The following is a 24,007-nucleotide window of genomic DNA, read 5'->3' on the forward strand; positions in this document are numbered from 1 at the left end:
AACACAACCTATTTGTGTCTGTGGAAATATTTGCAAAAATTTACTTTTTATAATGAATAAGGTTTTACAAATTGATAGGTACCTCTACTGATTGTATTAGTTTCGAATTTTTTAAAGGTCAACTGGGTTAGTCCTTGATCGATTGTCACACCGCCGACCAAGCTCTTATTGAAACCTAATGAGGTTAGGAAGATTCCTTTAGCCTAGATTTTTTTTTGTCTTAAATATAAGAGCTATCAGAACATCTAAATACTTATAACATCTAATTACTTAGAAAACTTTAAGTAGTAACCATTCTCATAGTATTCCAAAAATACTTGTTAGAAACATATTAATGTAATAATTTTTTATCTAAGAGCAATACAGTTATATATTATCTCTATTTTAATAAGCCCTTATTGTGAGGTCATCGTCCGTTGATAGTTCTGTTGTACGATTGGATTTATTTATGGTTCATATTGATAGTAGAATTTTGATGGTCATACCAAAATAACATAGAGAGCCCGTAGTCTTACTATTTGGGCAAGGTACCGGATGTTACTAGCTATTGTGTTCGTTATACTAAGAGAGATATGAATGTTACAGAAACTTCTGTATTTTTTTTGTATGAATTTCTAAATCTTTGTGGTGAATATTTTCTAGTTAAATATTATTTTTTTTACATAAAATTGCTTGATAAAAAATTGAAATTGACATAACGGGACTTATTTTTATGGACGCTTATTTTGTATAAGTTTTTTTGTTGCAAACTTTAAATAAACAGAACCAAAGTTATTTTCCGGTATATAATAGATATTTCTTTCTTCATTATATATAGTTATTTACTGATCTAATTATAAATATTGAACTCTAAAATTGTTAAATATTTATTTAGATGTGCACCTGAAATTTTTCCTAATTCCAAAAACAATACCAATTTTACTTTAACTTTGGCTTTGTACTTAAATTACCGACTTATAAAATGAAAAACTGTAAATTACAAAAACTATGCTATTGCTTTCACGTGCCAAAAATAGCATGGACTTTCTATTTAACAGCACCTAAATATTTACATCGAACGACCTTAATCCAATTTTGTCCAATAAGCTCTACTTCCAAAAAACGAAGCTATTTGCGATACTCGACTCTATGCATACGGAATACTGCTCAGGTTTGCATATAATTTGCTATTGACACTTAGCTGCATGTGTCATAAGACATAAAATACATGAATAATCACCGGCCCGCTTACCACAGTGCCGCTAGATTTCTAATAAAGTCACGAATGACATCATGATTCAATCAGACTGCTGGACGCGTAATGATTTGAGTCATTCAATATATTTGACGTTCTCTAGGTCAATAATAATGAAAAAAAAAACATGATATTAAAAAAAAAATGTATGTACTAATCGTATGTATGAAAAATAAATTTAAGATGATTTCTTATGTTTTCACAAATCCATTGTTTGAATTGTGTGTTTATATATTGCTGTATAGATGCTTCTCGTTACGGAATCATCCGTTTGTGTTGAACACAAAAGATAAATACAGCATGTAAATGAACTGACCTAGATGTGATATCTTTAACTAGATTTCAGAAATATGTAACAAATGAGAATATTATGAAGTGAAATTCGATTTGAAGCAAAAATTTGTTAAAATTACATTAATCTCAAAGAGAACATCCTGTACAAATAAAAAAGCGCCCCGCGCCCCTACGAGGTTATGAAAGCGCGGTGGAAAAAAATTGTTTACATTTTATATGACACTTACAAGGAAAGAAACTAACGAAATTTACAAAGGATATAGTGTGTGCTAAATTCAAGATTTGTTTTATACCGAAATAATTCAATTTGCAAGACAATATAATATTGAGCAGGTGCTATTGGCTTTAACCCAGTTATTGCGTCACTATTATGAATGCATGCATATTTTAGGCCGGCCAAGTGCAAGGTATTTGCAATTCAGAACAGTTTTGTATTACAATTCGTTAATGCTATGCACTTGATTATTTCAATTCGGGAAAAAATATTTGAATTCAGTTGTATTGAGTCGTATTAAGTCGTATTGGTAATGTTGAAATAAACCTCGTTTGTTATGAATCTTATAACCTTTCAAAATTCCATAAAACATATTTCTCCTTTAATTCAGTCAAAAATAAATAACAAAACATTGTATAAAAGCGAAAGAGCACGGAATTAAAATCAAAGAGCTCCTATAAATCAAACGGAAACTAATTTGGACGTTATTATTTAGGTTTATATAAACAATGGTGTCCAAGCCGACAGCTGACTTCTAAATCCGTCTCAGTGAGATCACCGGAGGGCATCGCTTCATCAATTAAACGCTTATAGCCCAATACTTTAAATCGCTAGCAAATCTACTGAAATATCATTAAACCTTACAAATGGTTCTCATTAGATACTTTAAGTGTAATAAATTTTGGATAATTTAATATTAAGTGTAACCATTAATTATGTTTCATTATAGAATTGTCAATTATTACTTTTGAATCGCAAACAGATTATTTTTAAACGCATATTATACATTTAAATGGGAAACTTAGTATTTCTAGAATGTTTCTATATTAATTGTATGATGTAAAATCTAAATATATTTATTGAAATGATGATCATCAAATACAGCTCGTGATAGTCATGAAAGGTTTTAGGAAATAAATATAAAAGACTGTCGATTTACAGTCCAAAGTAAATAACTTTATAACACTTTACTGACAGCGCACTGAAAATAGCCCCATTCTTAAGTTAAGCATCCCCTTCTACGAACAAAAGTTGAGCTAGAAGTGACGCTTTTCCATTTATTTTAAGCCGGTAAATCTTACTTAGTTTTACCAGACACTGCCAACATTTCCAAATTCTATTTGGCAAGATTCAATTTGTATTGTGCGTTACCTTGAAACTTGTAAGCCATTTTATTTGCTTTAGACTTTTTGGGTTATACCTCTAAAATAACAAGAGATATTTTATTTTTATTATATCAAGTTTTTTTTTGCTATGCGGACTAGTATGATATGCCATATGAGATAATTTTTTTTACATCTTTTTCATATTATTTCAAAGAGCTACTAAGGGATAATCTCTCATATTTCTATACAGTAAATACTTTATGTAGTGTTTTGTAGTATAAGTTATATTAATGGCCACATTAGCACTTCAGCCGCGTCAAACGCATCCGTTTGTATGCACCAAACGCATAATGTTCATAGCTTTATGACTATTAGGCACGTGTGACGTAATGCATTGTAGGTGGTCGGCAAACTGACATTTTGTTGTGACAGGTGACAGTTACATTGTGTTCGGTTTTGTTTGCGAAATCATTCCATCATTTACAATTCCCAACATGTAACCCAACTGCGCTGGCAAAAATATGTTTTATGTTTTTATCGTTACATAGTTGTTAACTAGGTATAAAAATTGGTATTTGGTCAGCCGATATGTGAAGACAATTTGTTTAAATTGTTTTTTTTTTTTTGCATTCATCATATATATAAATGTCCATATATATTTTAAACCCAAATGATAAATTGAAACGTAAATGAAATTCTTCTGGTAACGGACAACAATTAAGTAAAACTTCGATATAATGTCACATTATAATGTTTTTAAGTCCAAGAACTGCTTAAATATAATAAAAAGTATAACAGTCTATTTATATATTTGATGAATAACCACCAGTTAATTGTAATTGTTTATATTTGTCACATAAACTAAAATACATCTACCGTCTACGCCTACTTATTTATTTTCAAAGGGCCAAATCGAACAAATTTTAAAGAATACTTAATAGGTTTCGTATAATAGTTGTCTAAATATTTAAAACAGATAAATTATGTACAAAGTTTTATAAAACTGTATTTTCGGATTTATTTTATTTATTTTTATTTTATAATCTTGTAAATAATATTTTATAATATTGTAAATAAAATTTTAATGAAAGATTCAATTACTTCAGGCTTTCGTCGCATATTTTTAGATTATTAAAGATTTCAAAAATGTGTTGTTTATTCGTTTTAAATACATGTCGCAATATGTTTTTCTCGTAAGGACCGTGTATGTTTGATAGCATCACATAAAACATTTTAAGCCATTTGTTATTTTAAAACTCGAATGTCCTGTCAGTTATTGGCAAGTTAATAAACTCTTTTAAGCTTTTATTTAGCAAAACTAAATATTAATTAGAAGTGACATTTTCTCGCAACACATTGGTCTTCACAAACTTGACTATGTCTCTGGTTTATCATATATATGGGACAAACAAAAGGAGCATCGGTACTATAATTAGGAGATGTATGTCAGACGGTAAATACAGACGTTTGCCGAAGTCAACAGAGTGGGAACACACAATAAAAGGCCAGGCCATTACATCCGTTCCAACGAACCACAGAGCTTTGATTGTTGAGACCTAGGTTGATTTCCGAATTATTCAAGATAGATGTTTGTTAGTTATTCTTAAACATTTTACGATAGAACTTTTACATATATTATGCATAAAATTCCACAAATTTTACGATGTTATGGAGTGCCGATAGTCTGAATGACAGGTATTTTACTTCCGTCGCTGAACGGTAGCAGAAGGTTGCTGCAATTACGAGACCCACATATAGATAACCTAACAAAGAATATTGTACTCCGTGTCCCTGAGCATATTACTACACCTCTAGATGCATTGTGTTCGTGCATCTGACAGAATAAGCTAGGAAATAGAGATATCGTGTTAATAAAGATTTTTATTATTTATTTTAAACTATAAAATTATGTGTGATAATGTTTTGTTTCCATGGGAATGATAATTTTACTAAAGTTTAGTTTAGTAAAAATATTTGAAAATGTAAATAGTATAATTAGTATGTACATGAACATAAATAAGATAAATTAATTGGTAGTTAGAGGACATACAGAAGAAAAATGCAAACTGAAAAATGATTTCCAATTTCTATTATTGCTTTAGCTTTAACTTATTTCTTAAGTATACACTTTTAAAGGACATTCATATATTAATATCAGCCTTAATTAAAATATCGAACACATTTTTTTGTTGTGTAATATTTTTTTTTTGCCATGAAACAGGAAATACTCAAATAATTATTTTGTTCGCTTAATCACTGTGAAATTTAAAATTATTTGTTTACAAAAAAAAAAATATAACAGAAACAACTTCAACTTTGTTTTTACACACATTATTTTCTTTAAAGATATATTTTATTTTTTTATTAGAAGAAATACACAATGGCGATTGTCAAAAGCGCTTACCACTTAAATAATAGCATCACGACTGTGTAAGACATCCGCAGACCACTTCTAGCTTGAATTTTCATATTTCCAGAGCCAGGTTAAGCAACGGAATTGTCACAAAAAGAAGTTACAGCGAAGAAGATGAATAAAACAAGAAGGATACTATATAATATTGTTCTTTGAAATAAATAATAATGTCAAAATCAATCCTCCTTCCTTTCAAAACCATCGATCGAGATACGGCTCGTATGAAAGAGTTATGTTTTTGAAAAATATTTACGTAATTAAGCAAAAATATACATGCCTTTATATTATTTGACTGTGGATTCTAGATGACATTATTGACATAATAAATAAGGGCATACCACTTGAGACAAAGATATGAGTAATTTTAATAAAACTACCATAACAGTAATTACTTGATGATTATCCAGTAAATCGTCATAATATATGTATATATGAATTAAACTTTACGAAAAAATAAAACTGTCTGAACCTATTTGTTAATTATTAACTGTATGAACCAGTTTGTTTATTATTAGAAAATAAATGAGACATTTCTTAATTATATAACAATTATTAAAAGTTTATATTAGAAAGAATAAAATGAATTACCTCTACCTTAGTATAACACATACATTCCGCAATGTTACAACGTGATACATATCTTGCTTTTGTTATAAATTTATTTTAAAACTTTCCAATTTTTCTAAGCACATTATAACTTGGATGGAACGGGTGTGAATGGAAAGAATAAATTTACGCCTTAGCGAGTTGGGCTGCACTTTGAGCAATATTAGACTACGAGATTTAGTCCAACTTGAAATCTATTTATACCCACTTATATATTGTTCTTGCTATATATTTGTTTCAGTTAGTATATTTTATTATACTCTATTTAATTTACTGTATCGAAAAATAATCATACCGTTTACACATTATATATTTTTTATTTTGTATTTATACAAAATTTTGTATGTGATTATTATATTTCGAGCGAAAATTTATTCTCTGAATCAAAACAATCACTCGAACAATACAACAGTGAGATGAACGAATTTTAACCCTACATAATACATTAGTATGAAGTAGTTTTCAATGAAGAAGCCAGCACGGTATTGATCAGAAGTGAAAAGTTCAATAGTTAAACTTCCGATGGAATCAACTAGGCTATTATACGGATCCGTTCTTTATATAATTGTTCTTTATATTTTTCTTCAAGTTCTTTATATAATTGTTTAAATTACGGCATATTTTATAAATAGAAAAATATACAGTGATTCATAGAATATAAGGACGCCCGCGCATTGTTTTGTTGTTTTATAGATTTTATGTGAACTATTAAAGCGGGGTCAGTTCAGCGCGGGTGACGCATACATAATTTTAGATTTCAACATTCATCTTAAATTACTCTTTTATAATTTCTGTTAAGAAACTATCACAGAGATATTTATATAAATCGGACATCATCTTTCATGTATGATAAAATAAATAATAAATCGGATTAGCATTAGATTTAAATTTATTGTATCTAAGGTCGTTTAATTCAACAAAATCGAGCTTTTAAATGATATAAAATAATGAGATCTAACACTTTCGCGAGTATTCATTTAAATAAAACTAATCTTTATCGGACTACTACGCGTATTTTATTATTTTAAAATCTGCAACAGTAACGACGACAACATCTCGTCTGTCCGTATTCAAAGTTGCTTGTTACTGCAAAGTAACCGAAACGTCGGGATTGTGTAGTTTTTAAAAATAATAAAATACGCGTAGTAATCCGAAAAATATTACTTTCATTAAATCATAAAAAGTATGTTAAGTACTCGTGAACTAGAAAAGTGAGAATTATTTTGTAAGTAGGTACAGTTGGTAAAATATTACGTAAGACGATCTCTTATAACTTTATGTAGTAATCGGTAGGTATACTTTAAGACTAGCTTTATTTCTACTGACCAAGCCTTTTTTCAAGTCCCACAATATTCATTCATCCTTATATAGAGTGAGATAAAATTTTGTAAGTTGAAAACAATTTTTTGTATTCGTATATGTACGTGTCAACTTTTGCAATAACTTTTAAAGGAATTCGTCATTGTAGCTTCGCTTTACAAGGTTACAGATAATTTTGTATAGTTAACCTTTTCTTAAACGAAAAAGCATTTTGTAAGAATATTTAACATATTCCCTTTATTATTATTTTTTCTGTTTCATCACAACATTACTCTTTATGTTTTTCGAATTTATTAATGTATATTTTAATAAACAAGCGACTACTGATTGAAATATATGTATTCGAAAATGAGAAATATAAGTGAATAACATTTTATTAAAAGTATTTTTTTTTCTTTTTTACTAAACATAGTTTTATTGTTGTAATATATAAAAGAAATAACATAATATTCAGTAATTAAATACGTTGATTTTTCATAAAATTATAAAAGTAGTGCCTTTATAATTAATGATAATTACTACTATAATTGTATATTCATAACGAAATAGGTTTGCTAGAATTTTTTTATCCGTATCGTTAAACTAATTTAACCTGGAAAATATAACGATAATTTGTTTTTTTATAACAAAAATGTAAAAGCGTTACTGCAGTTAGTGTTCACATTACCCTAATTAGTATTACAGCCTGACGTAACAATGTAAATTATATACATTTATATATAGATATTGTATGGCATAGTATAAGTCTTATCATACATAAATATTATCATGCCAAGATGCGAGCAAAAAAATCATTGAAATACAGTTAATGACAATGTTGTGATGAAAGAGAAAAAATAAACGTTTAAAACATCCGCTATGAATTTTAAGATGACCTACTTTGTTGAAAGTTAAAAATGTCGGTCCCGAATTTAAAGTTAATCTTATTGTGGCTACGCGGAAATATTGCAATTTGCCATCCGACGTACCCGAGACCGGAATAGCAAATAAGTAATGAAGTTATTAAAATGAAATATAACTATATTATATAACAGCTTGAAAAATTTCTCGTTAAAAAATTACAACGGACACATGACATCACGGTTGAACAGATAAAGGCACTAAAATAACAGGACATTGTGAGAACAAATGCGCCGCAATCATTTACTTGGTAAAACCATCATCTCTCATTTGTATGACACGATGACGTCACAGTGCACATGCTACCAAATATACGGACAACCTTTGAACTCGATGCACGAGATAAATAAAAATGTCTATACAATGTTGAATAAACAAAACGTTTGTACTCTAGACCCATCAATATCTGATCGTTTGAAGTATAGTTAGTTGCTTGTAAAATATTAATTGTTGGTTTTCATTAGTTATGTATTGGATTTTCAAAGCGGCTCTGCCAATAATAATCTCCATAGCCACTCTTATCGCTATATTCCAGCCAATTCAAAATAAAGGGCACATAGGGACATACATATTAAATACCTACCGTATATATTTTTGCGTGAAAGATATGTATTATACATACATACCAATTTTCATATTTATAATATTACCAGGATTTTAAAGTGAACAATGTTACTAATCCTAGCGTATTTTCCTTCTGAACATATAATATTTGAGATAGTGTAATAGTTGCGGATTTTTCTGTGATTGCATAAATACAATATAATAAAGAGTTTTTTGGTAACAGAAATACAAACACTGCAAGCCAAAACTACTGTCAGCCATCGGCATCAATTAGTGTTGCACAATATCCACCAAGTTCCATATATAAAGCCCGGGTTGTTTAGGCACAGGGCTTGATTGTTCCGTTAACTGCCCAATTTAATCTTTGCCCAGCATGTTTTTATTACAACTGAATGCAGTTAAAGTCCGGAGCATGCATGCAGCTGATTTCTACCGGGTTAATAAAAATTTATTGCGACATTTATTTATAGAGAAAATAATATGAAAACAGCTAACCTATTTAAACATGGCAACTCGATTTCAATGTCTCTTTTATTCTATTGTAGATTTTGTACCAAGCAACTGATATTTAAAATTTCGATGCTACGAATTCTCAGTACTAATTGATTTTCAAAGTACTCAATCGGCGACCAATAAGCGGGTAGGATATAGTTTCGGCTATGTGCATACAAATGTGTCGTAATAAAGAATTCATATTAATATATTCGTTTGTACGAACACATTGTGCGAACAATGAATATCGTATATAAATAATGTAACATTACTAACATCTAAAAAAAATGTCATATCAATAGTTTTGTAGTTATTTGGTAGAGAGAAATATAATATATTCGGTATAATAATCACATAGCATGGTGCTGACGTGCTGCGACACAAGCTTAAAATTTCAAACCAAATATAAATTCAATACAGCGATATGAATTTTTATATAGAATTTATTTAGAACGTACTGACTTAAACAATATTTTGTTGAAGTGATATTAAGTTACTTATTATCGGATAAATTTTTGTCTCTTACTAAATATACGTATATTGTAGGTATGTACACATTTTTGGTAACACGTCCTTTTCTATAAAAATGATATTAAATTTCCATTTATAATAAAAATTTTGAACGTCGTATTAATGATATATATTACACCGAAATGAAATGAAAATTGTATTATGATTTTTAAAAAATATTATTCGTATTTTTTAAGCAACTTGTCAGACAGCATACGGTTACCTAGTCGATTAAAAATTGCTTTTTTCGAAGCGATTTCACTCATCAATTATGTGTAATATTTTAGTGTGTGTATAAAATAAATCTTGAAGTAAAAATAAACAATCTAATTTGTATTATAGTCGTTAATAGTAAGAATTATTCTTTGAGAGTTTAAAACGAAAACATTTAGAAAAAAAATATTATGTATTAAAATGTATGTACATATTTTAATTTATATATAAGTATTCGTTGAACAATATTTTCAGACATAATAATTACGAAGCTGTAAAACTCATTTAGATACGATTTTGTTTTTGAAACTATAAAGACGAAAACAAAAACGGAATGTTATACTAATGTTGTATGGAATAGTTATACAGAAAAATCCACGCAAGCGAAGTCACGGTACACGTTTATTTCTTAAATAAGAGGAGAATAAATGGAATCACGTACTGAATGACTTACTTTTAAGTAAGGAATCTCACAAAGGGGCTGAAAATAATCAACAATATATATATCAATGCTCGACACTTTTTCCAAATACCATTACATTTTTCGGGGACAATATTATAAGGTTACCTGCTCAAATACAGCGAGAACAGATATATAACATATTTTTGAACATATAACAGAATTTCAGCTGAAAATTAAGCTTTTGATCGGTGTGCCTTACCGCGTTATGCTTATTCAAACACACCTTTTAAAACACCAGATTTATTTTTACGGGTTTCATTAAAAAACGTTTACGTTTATGTGATTTGATTGAAAATTGGAATATTTTTTTTTTTATTTTAAAATATTTTTCCATTATGAACTTGCTATATCGTAACGTAATATTAGTTCCATTAAATAATATCTTCGTATATGTCAATGATGCGTCCTACGTATATAGATCTCATATATTACAACTCGAGGAAGTGTTGCTAAACAAAGTCGATGACAATAAATCTTTTGTCACGGCTGTAGTGTCATTAAATGTTCACCCACGTATACGTAAAATGAATAAATAAAACAATAAATTCACATTAGAATCCGAGAATTCTAATAACAAAGGGATTTTTTTTTATGTTCTAAGAATTTCGCTATCACAATAAGGTTTCAATACATATTTGGTTCTGGGTATAATAAATGAAATTAATATACTGCATGTAATGTTATGAAATAAAATTGTTATATAACCGACGAAATTAACTTAAAACATAATAGGTATTTTTTAACATATTGCAAAAAGTAGTGTAAATGGCAATTTACATTTGCCTTTACATATAGAACGGATCTGATGTTAACGAATACGTGATCTATTTTTATATCTGTATTAGAAAACTTTCAGGAAATGATTTATCGTTCCGCGCCTCGAACTAACGTTTTTCGGGATATGGTTTACAGCTTATATCATTGCTTTTGGATTTATAACTAAAGTTTGTTTTGCCATTTATCACTTGACTTTTAATTCTTTGCTTTTATATATAAAACAAAAAAAAATGTAAGTATATAGTTAGATAATTTATTTCCTACCATCCTTTTTCTAAGAAAACGACCTTGCGCAAGTAATTGAATGTGTTATATCGATTAACTTGTACCACAATTTAATAACCTTACGCTAACAGACTAGAATATAGACCAGAATTTATTCTTTATAATAACAACATGACGTACTTACAGAATTTGATTCTTATAGGATAGGATTTCATTTAAAAACAATTTAAATGCGAAAACAACATAGTCTTTATAACAAATCTCATGTAAAATTTGCCATCACTTTGTGTTAAAATATTTAATCCTCAGACGAAGACAAAGAACACACAAAGTCTAATTATTTTCATTAAATAGGTTGTATGTGTTTGTTTTAAGAAACATCTTCATATTCCTCACTTATATTTTTTAGCTCAAGACAAATTTGACAGCAATATCATTCTAGTCAAATATCAAAACGGTCAAAACGCGAACAAAATTTGAAAACAAAGTCTTACATAACATACTAATTGGGGAATAATTCCATCAACAAACAAAAAATAACTGACCAATAATCAGGCATTGTCGTAAAATGTCAATGACGTAAGATTAGTTTAACGCTATCCCAAATGGGGTTAGTGGGATGGCCGTAAAGTGTTTCCAGTTATTGTTACAGACAGAAACTGCTCCCATTCCTTCCATAGTATAACACAATTAGGAACCTCGCTTTAGACATTGGTCGTTCCTCTTGTACATTTTTCATTAATTAATTTGTGTAAAAAATATAAAAGGCTATATTCAATATTAAATTTGTAAGCAAGTCTTCAAATGAAGGTAAAATTTGAAATAGTGAGTGTTCTAAATATTGGACAAAGAATATTTCTTATGCTGTAATTATGGAAGCAAAATTTTGCTTTCAAACAAATATTTTATTGTCTGGCGTTATGAAAACCTAAGCGGTAGATTGCTCCTCGTGTACTTAAATATTTCATTTGCATAAACGAGCTATCTCACACAACTTTGCTTGTGTAAATAATTAAATATTATAAAATACTTAGTAAATATAGGCTGAGTAAGGAAATGAAACTTTTAAAAAGGTTGCAATTCTAAATAGTTCGGTTATAAATGACATTTGAATGTTATTTGTGTAATTATTCTATGCCTCAAACCGTACCCTTGTTAAATAATATGACAGAAGGACAAAATAAAAAAAAAAATATTTTTCTATTTATGTCATATAAATCAGTTGTATAGTTAAATATAAACAAAGGAGAATTTAATTCCAAGTAATTTAAATCAAACGAGCTAATTAAATTTAATACGTAACCACACAATTTTCAATCAAGACATTACGTATAAATTTCTGTAAGATTTTTATAATACGGCTTCGTAAAGTATTAATGTCGAGAGATTTCGACTCACATTCAAATTTAATTCACTACTTACGAATTTATAACTTAGAAGTATGTTAAACTTAGTCTTACGGATGACTCTATTAAAAACATTTATACATTCTAAAGCTTGCCCAATTGGGAAGACAATATCATATATATGGATACAAATGTATATATACTAATATGTGAAATCTAAATAAACCGAATTCAACACCGTACAAATATGTATAAAAAGTGTCTACAAACGTCAGGTCAACCAGACTCAAATTACTTAATAGCTTTGACACCACTTTTCATGGAAACTGATGTATTTTATAACTTATGACATAAATACGTACAACATTAAAGAGTTGCTGGAATTGGTGAAAAATTCCATTGTAATGAAGAAAAATTTTGCGAAACAAAGTTTTATATAAAAAACTAGTTTTTGCAGTGACACATAAGAGTTTCGTTCAGAGAGAAATGTATGAAGTATGTTAAAACAGTACATATTGTAACCAACGTTGCAGAATTTTAATTTAAAATAGCCTAGAGAAAGACTGCAGCGTCATCTGCCGGGTTAATTTATGAATCTAAACTATTTGGTGCGATTCAAACTATCTAAATCACTCCAGCCGTATAGGTATAATTCAATGACATACACACGAACAGTTCCTCCTTTTATGTAGTTCCTAGGATTATCTACAATATAATATAAATTCAGTTAGAGGCTTATAATTTTACGCAGGGAGTGGAATTGGTAAAGTACACGTGATTGACACAGAACCCCATTTCAGCGAAAAACATTCGATCGCTTTTTTAATCCTTCGATTACGGAAGGGCGAACAAATGGCAAAAAATTCTTAATCCACTGCTAAATTTTAAATAAACTCTTTTATTTGGTGAACACGTATCGCAAAATCTTTACTAAAAACTTGTAAAACTTAAAATTTGGGTTTGTTATAGAAAACAAATCTCTATAAATAAACGGCAAAACGTTAAATAAAGTTATGTCTATATGACTGTTTTTCTGGAAAATTAAATGATAGGGAAATTTAAAATCAAAGGAAAAAGCTTAAAGTTCTTCTAAATAAGTATTTTAACGCACATTGCGTGAAATACGAGATAGTTTCGCCCATAAATACAAGAAACGGACTATACTTAGTCGGGCCATAAATACTGTTGTAATTAAAAATAAACAGAATATTGCTTTAGGATTTGGATTCGGGTATTTTATCTTATTTTCGTGCCAAAATTTTGTACAATATTTTTGTGATATTAATTTGGGGACCTATACAGAACATAATAGCAGTGAATGCCGTGTATAAAGTAAGCATGAAGACATTATAAACTCTATGACACTCTCTTTATTAGTAAAATTTTGGTATACTGTGCTTTTGGTAGGTACTTTGTAATCTCATCTGTTCTGACAGAAAATGCTCTCATTCTATACGAAAAAAAGCGATGAAAACGGTGTGGGGAAGTTTTTACAAAAATGTAGTTCTAGCAAAAGATTTTATCTTAGATAATGAAGAAAGTACCTAGAATCATGTGGCGTGTTTGAAAAGATTACTTGCAGACTGCAAGAGATACACTGCTTGGTCAAGTTTTAACCGGTAATTTAAAAAAGGATGGAGTGAACAAATCAAAATACCTACTTGAGTGGTGCGCACCGTGCATTTTTTCGAGTTGACAGTAGCTGTTAGCCCTATTGGCTTTTACAGCGTCACTGGGAGTACGCACCGTGCAGTGTAAGAAGGTATAATAACATCAGCACTAGTTAATCAAGGTACAGTTTTTTGAAGGTGTTAAGGTCAATTAAAGTCAACATGATCAATACCAAAGAATAGTCCTATCAGCCAGACTGCGAAGATCATAAAGCTTTAATCACAAAATCTCGGTTTCAAAATAACATTGCAGTCATCAACGGAACTGAAGACTGGCTGATTTAGACCTAAACCTAACCTACTAGATTATAACATGCTTGTGGTCAATTTTAGAGACTAAGAGTGTCCAATAAGATGACAAAGTAACCGTATATTTGCCTGGTGGAATATATTGCTGCTATGTTTGATGTCTTTTTTAGGTGTTTAGGGGCTAAGACTTTCTATCTACGTCGTGATAAATTTGGAGCCCCTAAAATAAACCACTGTGGCAGAGGAGAATTTTCCAATACAAGAGTGAAAAATCCTATTTATAATTGGCCTCAACATTAAAAGGACTGTACGGCAGCTAATACAAACCACACGGTATAGAATTTATATATTTTTTATGGTTTCATAATTCATGTTTGACACTTTTTATGACTACATATATATTTTTCTGCTGAACAATATTTCAGGCGGGACTAAGTATAACAAAATTTAATATGGTAAAAAAAAATATTTATGGTACTAATTTTAAATTAATAATTCGGGATGATATATTTGTAAACATATAAAAATATATATTATTCCGCTTATTGCATTCACAACAGCAAATTACATATAAATAAGATTTCAGAACAAATATGAAATAAATTTTAGTTCTACCAGCAACAATGTTGTGAAGGCAATGCCTTAGTTCCTAATAGTTCCGCGAGGAATGAAAAGAACCTTTCGAAACGAATTTACATAATTTTCAATCTAAACAAGAAACACCAAGTAACTGAACCTAGATGGGAAATTTTACCGTCGTTTGTTTGCTATCTGAACTTGAATTTGATCATGTTGCCCAACATAAAACTTTTAAACGCTACAGCATTTTGTCACAACGTTAAATATCTGTAAACTGTCCAGCGTTTTAGTAACAAAATTAGGACGGAATTTAAAATGGATTTTTTAGTCTGTTAGAGAGACTTCATGTTGCTTATTTTTTGGTACGTAATTCTCTTTAAAACGGTCATTTCAAAAGTGAAAAAGAGTTGAGAATCCGATTTAAAATTTAACATACAAAATGTCAACTCGTAAAGTGAATTTTAACGTGACCAAGGTAGGGAATATTTTTATAAATGAAAATAGCTGCATAAAAAATTTATAATATGAAATATAATTTTATAAATATACATATTATGATTTTTTTATTTACAATTTGTAATATTGTTTCGATATAAAAAATCAAAAACTTAAATAATAATTATCATTAACAAAGCGACAAGAAACATAGAAGCTCAAATAGTTTCAATTATAACAAATCTCTTACAAAATTATTTTATTCTTAGTACCGTAGCATCTTAAACTAAACACCGTCTGTCATAAAGTTAGTTAAAATAGTATTCGTAGTCCTGAACATATGAATAAAAATTAAAACAGTATGGACGGTTTAAGGGCTTTTACTGTAGGATCACACTAAAAACACTGTTCATAGAATTTATCACGTGATGCTATGACTCATATTATACGATGAGTTTAAATTTAATCTCCGTTACAGATTCCCCGAACAGTATTATCACATAGTTAACTGTAACATGTTGCGTGTATTTATTTTTGTTATTTTATCATCGCCTGTATCGAAATAACATATTCGTATACAATATTCCAAACGACCTCCAGATACTGCCGATATTGATGATGAAGGGAATATTTTTGTACTCATCTCGAACCGGATTAGATCTGTTTTGAATACTGTTAAAGTTTGTAAACTTTGAGAATTTATCATTTGATTATGTCTTAAATAAGAGGTCTTGATACCCAACAAGTTTTAAACTTTACAAAGTTCCCCTTAAATTTAGGACGCTTACCTGTCCTAAGTGGCTTTAGAGAATTTATAGCTAAAGAAAAACTTTAACCCTCAGACTCACCAAAACGATAAACTTGTCCAGAATTTTAGTTATTATTTTAAATTCCGGCGTTGGCGTAACAAAATTTGTTATGCATGCAGTTATCAGGAAGCAGTTTTTGCATAACGAGAAATCTTTTGTATAAAATTCAGTTTCACAAACTGTTATTGGTAATACCGTTAAAAGTTATATCAAGTAAATCGTAATAGAAAATGTAATATGTTTAAAAATTTCAGTGTTACGGAGTGTCTTTCCAAGATATAAGTTCGAAGCCCCGAGAAATTTACGCTCTATAAAAACGTCCTTTCGACAGCGTTTATTACCGAAAGGGTTCGCCAGAGCTACCTTACTAGCAATTTGTTTGAATTAATAGTACAATATCAATAAATTTAGACAAAATATTTTACGACTCGAAAGATCTCCCAACTTAAGTTCACATAAAAATTTAAGAAGACTGAAGAATACTCAGTTCATATAAAATGAGCTAAAGTATCGATAGATATCCAGCCTATCAAATTCTAATCGATGTAATAAGTTTAAGGGATTTTTGTAGTTTTGCATTTTTTACACTGTAACAAATCAGGATATGATTGTGAACTGTTGTCCAATAATTGCCCATAAAAAATCACCGCTCCGATGTCATAAACTACAGTAATGCTTTTATAATTAGGTTTGTATATTTTAACTATAACAAGCACTTTGACATAGGCTCCAACAAGATACATTTAACTTTACCATGTCGGAGACCAAATTGAGATATTTAAAATAACCATAACGACTACACATGAATTTTGTTAAGATAATAATGTAACGTCTCCTTAATTAATTGACAAACACGCTAACAAAATATTTGAGTCATTGGGTGCAGATAAGACAGTTTGACTGACTGACTGACTGAGTTCTTGATTTTAAAAATAAAAAATCTTTTAACTCATCAAATATTCTAGGAGAATAAGAGTCCAATCGAGAATAAAAAATCATATGTTTAATATTTTGTACATAATGTCTCAAATTATGCTAATATTAGAGTGTAGCTTGAGATATTTTCAAAATCTATGGACAACATAAATAAAATAAACTAAAATAGCCTTTATTGCTGTTCCTTCCTTACAATAATTAATCAATAATGCCTACTCACTAACTAAAACTCAATTGATTTAATGACCTCTAACTTGTGTTAGGATGATCGTCAACTGGTCGTTTAGGTATAACAGATTCACATAGATAACATAATTCAATGCAAATGACATTAAAAAAAATTGTTCAATATGTAGTGCTACTTACTTTGTAATTTACTTTAAATAGACATAAGAATCCTTTAAAATATATAAATTGATATATTTTGCAATGAAAGTTTATCTCGCCAAAAACTATGCAGGAACTAAATTGAATTCAACTGTTTTAATAACTTTACAAACTCCAGAAATTTACAAGTTGGCTTATAGTTTTCCATTATGCAAAAGTTACATAAAGTTTAATTTTGCAACCACTTATATATTATAAATTTTAATTCTCGAACAATACACAAACAAGGGATTGAATATCAAGTACTTTTCATTGAACAACTTCATTTCATATTCCACATTTTCTGCTGGATAGAATTATTTTTAATTGCATTCGAATGTCGCAGAGTGTCTCGTTAACGGTGGGCTGATGACAAAAGCAAAAATGTTGACCTAGAAGTCTAGAAACAAAACCAACAGAGAAGACAGCTTTAATGAAGCTTACTTATTATGAAATCTTATTTAATACAGGATTGCTAAAGATAGGAGACTTTAACATTAAATGTTACAAACACAGGTATGGCTCTTAATGCTTTGACAGTCACATAGTAAGGTTTCCTAAGGAAGGTATTTGGAAGTTTTTCATACTCGAAGTAGTTTTAATTGCCATTTATTTGCCATAAAGCATATATAGTGCCAACCCAAGTTTTTTGTTGCTTCTTTTATAACATATTGTTTGAATTAGTAATGACACCATAGAATCAAAATATATTCAGTTTTACATAGGTTTCATGAAATTTGTGGATATCCAAATACAGAAATTTATCAAGATCTATAATTAAATAATTTAAATATGACAACTCTTTTATATTGTTGTAATGAATTTTCACAAAGGACATAAGAAAATTCATACATTTTCATTAAAACCCAACATTCCATTAAGGAAATCCCTATCCCCATGAGAGCTCTTGCAATACAAGAATTGACGAAATTTTCACAATATAGTCTTTATACAATGAAAAATAAGATCTTTTATTGCTGTTTCTAAAATTCATTATAACTCACACCTGCGTTATAACATCGCTTGAAATTAAACACGTCATAAAGTAGAACATACGGAAGGTATTGGTAGGCAACTACTATCGAAAATCTTCCTGTATTTACGTTAGTAAAAATATACGAACAAACGAATCGGAGCAACGTCTATGTAGGTCAGTAAAGCATATGCAGTTGGAATTATGTATGTCTTACGTCAATGCTATGTGGGAAGTAAGGTCTTAATTCACAGCTGTTTCCTTACCTAGTATTTGGCTAACATTGCCTTGATATAATATCTTAGTTTCATGCTATTCGAACATGATCCTTAGCGAGAAATTCACATTATAATTTAATATTGCTAATATTGTAAGGCCTAATTTAACTACACTCTGTATTTAGTATTTCGTCCAAGAACAATAAGAAAGACATATTCTAATTTTATTGAGATACGTCTTATCTTTAGCAGATAAGGATTCTTGATATATTTTAAATGAGTTTCCCCCCCAATGAAATTCGACTTGGCCTCTATCGAGGATATAAAATTCATGGAAACTAATCTTTTATCTTTAAAATGATCGTCTTTAATTAAACATAGATTTAACTTAAAAGGGATTATTGAGAGTGTAAATACTGAATGCATTAGAATAAAAATAAGTTTCGACAAATGCGACAAAGTTTTAATTCGATCCATCCATCCTCTGATGGCTGGTATCATGGCTTCAGTCCGAGTTTCATCTAAATAATTTAGCAGATTTGTTTTACAAGCTGGATGTTTGTTTAAGGACGTGACAAACCCTCTGTGTGGCTTTGTTGAGTTTTAATGGAATGGATGTTGTTATTTGTACTAACTTCACGTAATCCTTATTTGGGGATGCTTCCTCAAAAAGTTAGCTCTCAGTTACGTTGGTCAAATAAGTCCTATATTTGCCAACAACTTCGAAGTGTTTTTTCTATTTTTTATTGATACTTTGAAATGAAATGTAATCCTTTGGCCAAAAATATACACCAATGCTTTTAGTGATGCCGTTAAAATACCAGTCTTCATAAAATATAAAACAAAATTTAGATACAAATATATTTAAAAGCTATCGATTCCATGAATTCAGAAGATTGATCTTAAACAGAAAAGGGTGAGACTAAATTGAAAGGGAGAAAAAAAACGAAAAACGATTTCTCAAATCCCAAAATTTATTAGGACTCGTGAAAGTTTAAAAAGTAGTATAGTTTCAAAAAAATCATGAATTTGAACGTATTTTTTTCGTATCAAAGTATTTTTTCTAAAGAAAAATTTATTATTTAAAATACAGAGTTAAGGAATATGTTATTTAAAATATAGAGCACTAATATTTAATATAGAAATACTGATGAAATTTAAATTTGAATTGATCTTTTTTTCTTTCCTTATCATTCATCGCTGAAAGTCCATCATATTGGATTTATAATGGCGTCACTTAGTGAAAAATGCTCCGTCAGACAAATTTAGCCAAAGGGAATTAAATAAAATTTTATAAAAAGGTTAACTAAGCAACATGATATTCAGATTTTATTCCTTAAATGTCTTATTTTTTCATCTTTCTTAAATGTCTTAATTGGCAAAAAGAAATATAAATTATTGTGATTGTTTTCAAATGTACTTCATTTTCTTTTTAAATTCGCTGAATAAGTAGTCCTTGTTAATTTTCTGGCACAAGCAGATGATATAGGGCGTGGCTAAAAAATAAAAATTAAATCTATTCCAAAGCCCGAAATAAGCCTAGCTGATTACACAGAAGCCCTATATTAAACAACTAAAATAAATACCACTCAGTCAAACATAACACGTAATTTTGGACAAAATTTCGATTAGGCTTTATTGTTCGCACCTTAAGCGACATCCCAGCATCCCATCCTTTTGGTTCATGAGAACGTGACTTGAAGAAATGAGATTCATGAAATCGGAACCACTTGAACTCTCAACCAGTCCGCCACATGGGATACTAATCACGAGTGTTCCATAAAACCCATAAATTTCACCCTTGACTCCTGAGAGGGTCTGATGTAGATTTCTGTCTTAAGCACTCCCGGATCAGGGCGAGCGATATTCAACCTTAATAACTTAGATACAAACCGAACTTCCTACACTATCGTATGTACTATTTGAATAATAAGATCTGTTTTAGGCCACCTAACACTCATAAATTGCCCATAATGAAACCCAGCTTATAGGACTCGTTAACTGTATATTAGAAACTTCATTATTACGAGTTACTTTGTTATAACGAACATTAATTACCCAGCACAGAGCTGTTGTTTTTCATACAGATCAGAAACAAAAGATGTATAAAGAAAGTATACTCTGAAGAAACAAACATGTGTCTTATGTAACAGAATAAGAGTTAAATTAATGCTCACTGCTTCTTTGGAAAATTTAAAGAGAGAATGTAGAATGATAAATTTTTGGAAAGGATTAAATTCTTATTATATTCTTAGCTCAACATCGCCTTTACGTTAAAAAACATAATTAAATTTAATTAGGTACATATAATATATGGAATATAATCACTTTCGGATAATCGCTGTCAAAATAAGTTTAAATTAATTTATCCTTTAGTTATTCGCATATATTTTAATGGAGAATAAATAATTTAAAATTATCTACAAAATATAATATGTTATATTGTCGAAATCTCCGATAAATACTCTCATATCACAGTTTTTAATCACAAGTCCTGTTGCGACGGAATGATTCGCAGGAAAATGCATTATCCCATTTATTTTTCACCATTAAGCCGCAGCTTCGTTTTTGTTTGATTTCACAATATTTTCAGTACTTGGAAATCTCGAGGATCGTTTGGAAATTTTCATTCAAGTGAATGTAAAAAATTGAGTCTGCAAAGCTTCAGTTGCAATTAAGATGAAAGATATGTCCAATGAATACCTTTCGTGCAAAAATAAATGACGCTCAGGTATGTTATATTCGTAAAGCTGAAAAAATTCTCTAAAACTCTTGCCATGAATTCCAGCATACAATACAGAATACACTTTGACAGACATCAACATCGCACAAGCTACTAATAAACCTATAAATTATTTGTCACTAAAGATTAAACTTCAATTTTAAATCAGAATTTTAATATCATACTTCCAATATCAGATCTTTAATAAAATTAATAATGTATATTGAATTATTCCACAATATTATATATGTACTAAAAATATATAATAATAACTAAGTAATTGCCAATTACCCAAAGTACAGAATGGTTCAAACAAACAAGTTTTTAATAAGGTTGAACAAACAACGGTCTAAGTTTGTTTACAAGCCCTTTCTAACTTGATGGTTAGCTGCTAATTACATGCCGTTCGCGCCTACGAAATTAATTGATGACGTAACCATTTGCATATTTAGATTTAATGCCATATTTAATGGCATGCATATTTGAATATGACTTTACCGGCATGCCCACAACTTTTGTATTGATTCCTTTAATGTGACGTACAAATAAAAAATAACTTTTAATAATAAAATAAAAAGATACTACTGAATTTAATATTATATATACAGAAATTGTCGTCCTCTTAATATGTCAAAGAAACATGATAGTTCTGAATGCAAATTAACAAAGATAGAGTAGCTTCACTTTAATCACCTGTTAGTAAAGCGAGGCGTAATTGTAATTATACGCATATATTATATGTTATTATTCATTACATACATATTTTTTGTATCTATAAAATTAATTTGTAAACATCATTTTCATAGTAACTGAATACTATCCGAGGCAAGATATCGTTTGTAAAAATAAATTGCATTTCTTATAAGTCTTGTTTAATATTTATTAATATGAATATGTACTGTTCCAATTAAGAGTTATGTTGAATCTTGTAGCGAGAAAAAAATCAAAAAACCAGTAGGTACTAATATACATATATATATTGTGATATTCTGATAAAATAATATAATGAAATATAATCCCCGCTACACGTTACGTTCTCCTATTTTTAATACGCTTTTATTTTTTTAAGCGCTCGACACTCTTTAATTATTTTGCTTTGCCATCAAGAAAAAAGTAATTGATATAATTTAATAAAAAACGTGTACTTTTTCCATCGAAGCAACTTTTTAGACACAATAGCATTAATATTAATAAATTAAGCTCTTTTTAGATGAGCAAAACATATTTATTTAAAGTAACAGAAATTTATTTCATTCGACAGAGCCTACGAAAGTTAATGCTAAAAGATTTTTACGATATGTAATTATTATCAAAATTTGAAAATGGTATGAAATAATTCATTGATGATTTAATTTTAAAAAAAAGTTCAATATCAATTTAAAGTATTTTAATGTTTAGCTCTACAGTAATAGCGAGCCTTTATGATAATTCTTTACAAATGAGATTAAAATATTTATGAAATTCAATAGACATCAAATACACTGTTTTTTTTAAACATATAAGGTTCCTTGTCTTAAACACTTCTCTCTCTTAAAAACTCGAGTATGTCCAACTTATTTTTTAAATGCTACACTTGCAATCGTAGATTTTTTATAACATAATAAATTAAAGGCATACTATGTCATTTCTTTCATTTGCATACCTGATTTCTATCTCTATAGATCCTCAATAATGGATAAGTTTGAAAGTTTGTTTATTAGGAAAACAAAATACATATTTCTGGAAAGAATAAAAACTTACCTCTATATTTTTTATTGAAACTGGAACAGACTTCTATTTTCACTTATCACTTCATAAAGAACATTGTGATTAATATCGTTTTTATATTTTTTTTATTATTTTCAAAATTTTTGACAGGACTATTAATTAATTTCACGCTCACTAATGAAAAACTTCGACGTTCGTAAGACCAACGCAACTGCTGACAGGCGACAGCCGGCTTTTGAAATGTCCGTAATTCTTTAGCAGCTTCGCGCCTGCGTCTTCCTCCACAAACAAATTTTGTACCTAGTGTGTATCTTTCCCGCCAATTTTGAAAGGTAACCTAATAAAAATATGTTGTAACCCTCTACATGCAACTTGTCTATAATTTTAATAGACATTTTAAATGAGTAGACCTATAGTACTGTCATTGGAGATAACGAAGCAAATCGGCTAAATTAAAATGTTTTACTTAGCCCACAATTTGTACCATTGAGATAGACTTTTCGTTCTTGTAAACTATTTATTCTACTAGAGACATCTCATTTTACAGAAATAAAGCTTGTAACATTAGCATAACGACACAAAAATCCTACAGTTATGGATAGATGGCACTTCTCCTAATTTTTATAAAAAAATATATTCAAAAGCTTCAATTTTAAGAAAATTATT

At 29.2% G+C, this 24,007-nt stretch overlaps 1 protein-coding gene across 1 annotated transcript in view; it reads right to left on the reverse strand.

The window, feature by feature from the left end:
* LOC116770589 (connectin-like) overlaps positions 1–23,641 on the reverse strand; it is a 37,814-nt gene extending 14,173 nt beyond the window's left edge. The window contains exon 1 of the mRNA XM_032662125.2: positions 23,375–23,641. The gene's annotated coding sequence lies outside the window, so the exon portion shown is untranslated. The remainder of the gene's footprint in view (positions 1–23,374) is intronic.
* Between the last annotated feature and the right edge of the window lie 366 nt (positions 23,642–24,007).

Source organism: Danaus plexippus, chromosome 7 (genome assembly GCF_018135715.1).
Source record: "Danaus plexippus chromosome 7, MEX_DaPlex, whole genome shotgun sequence".
NCBI lineage: Eukaryota > Metazoa > Arthropoda > Insecta > Lepidoptera > Nymphalidae > Danaus > Danaus plexippus.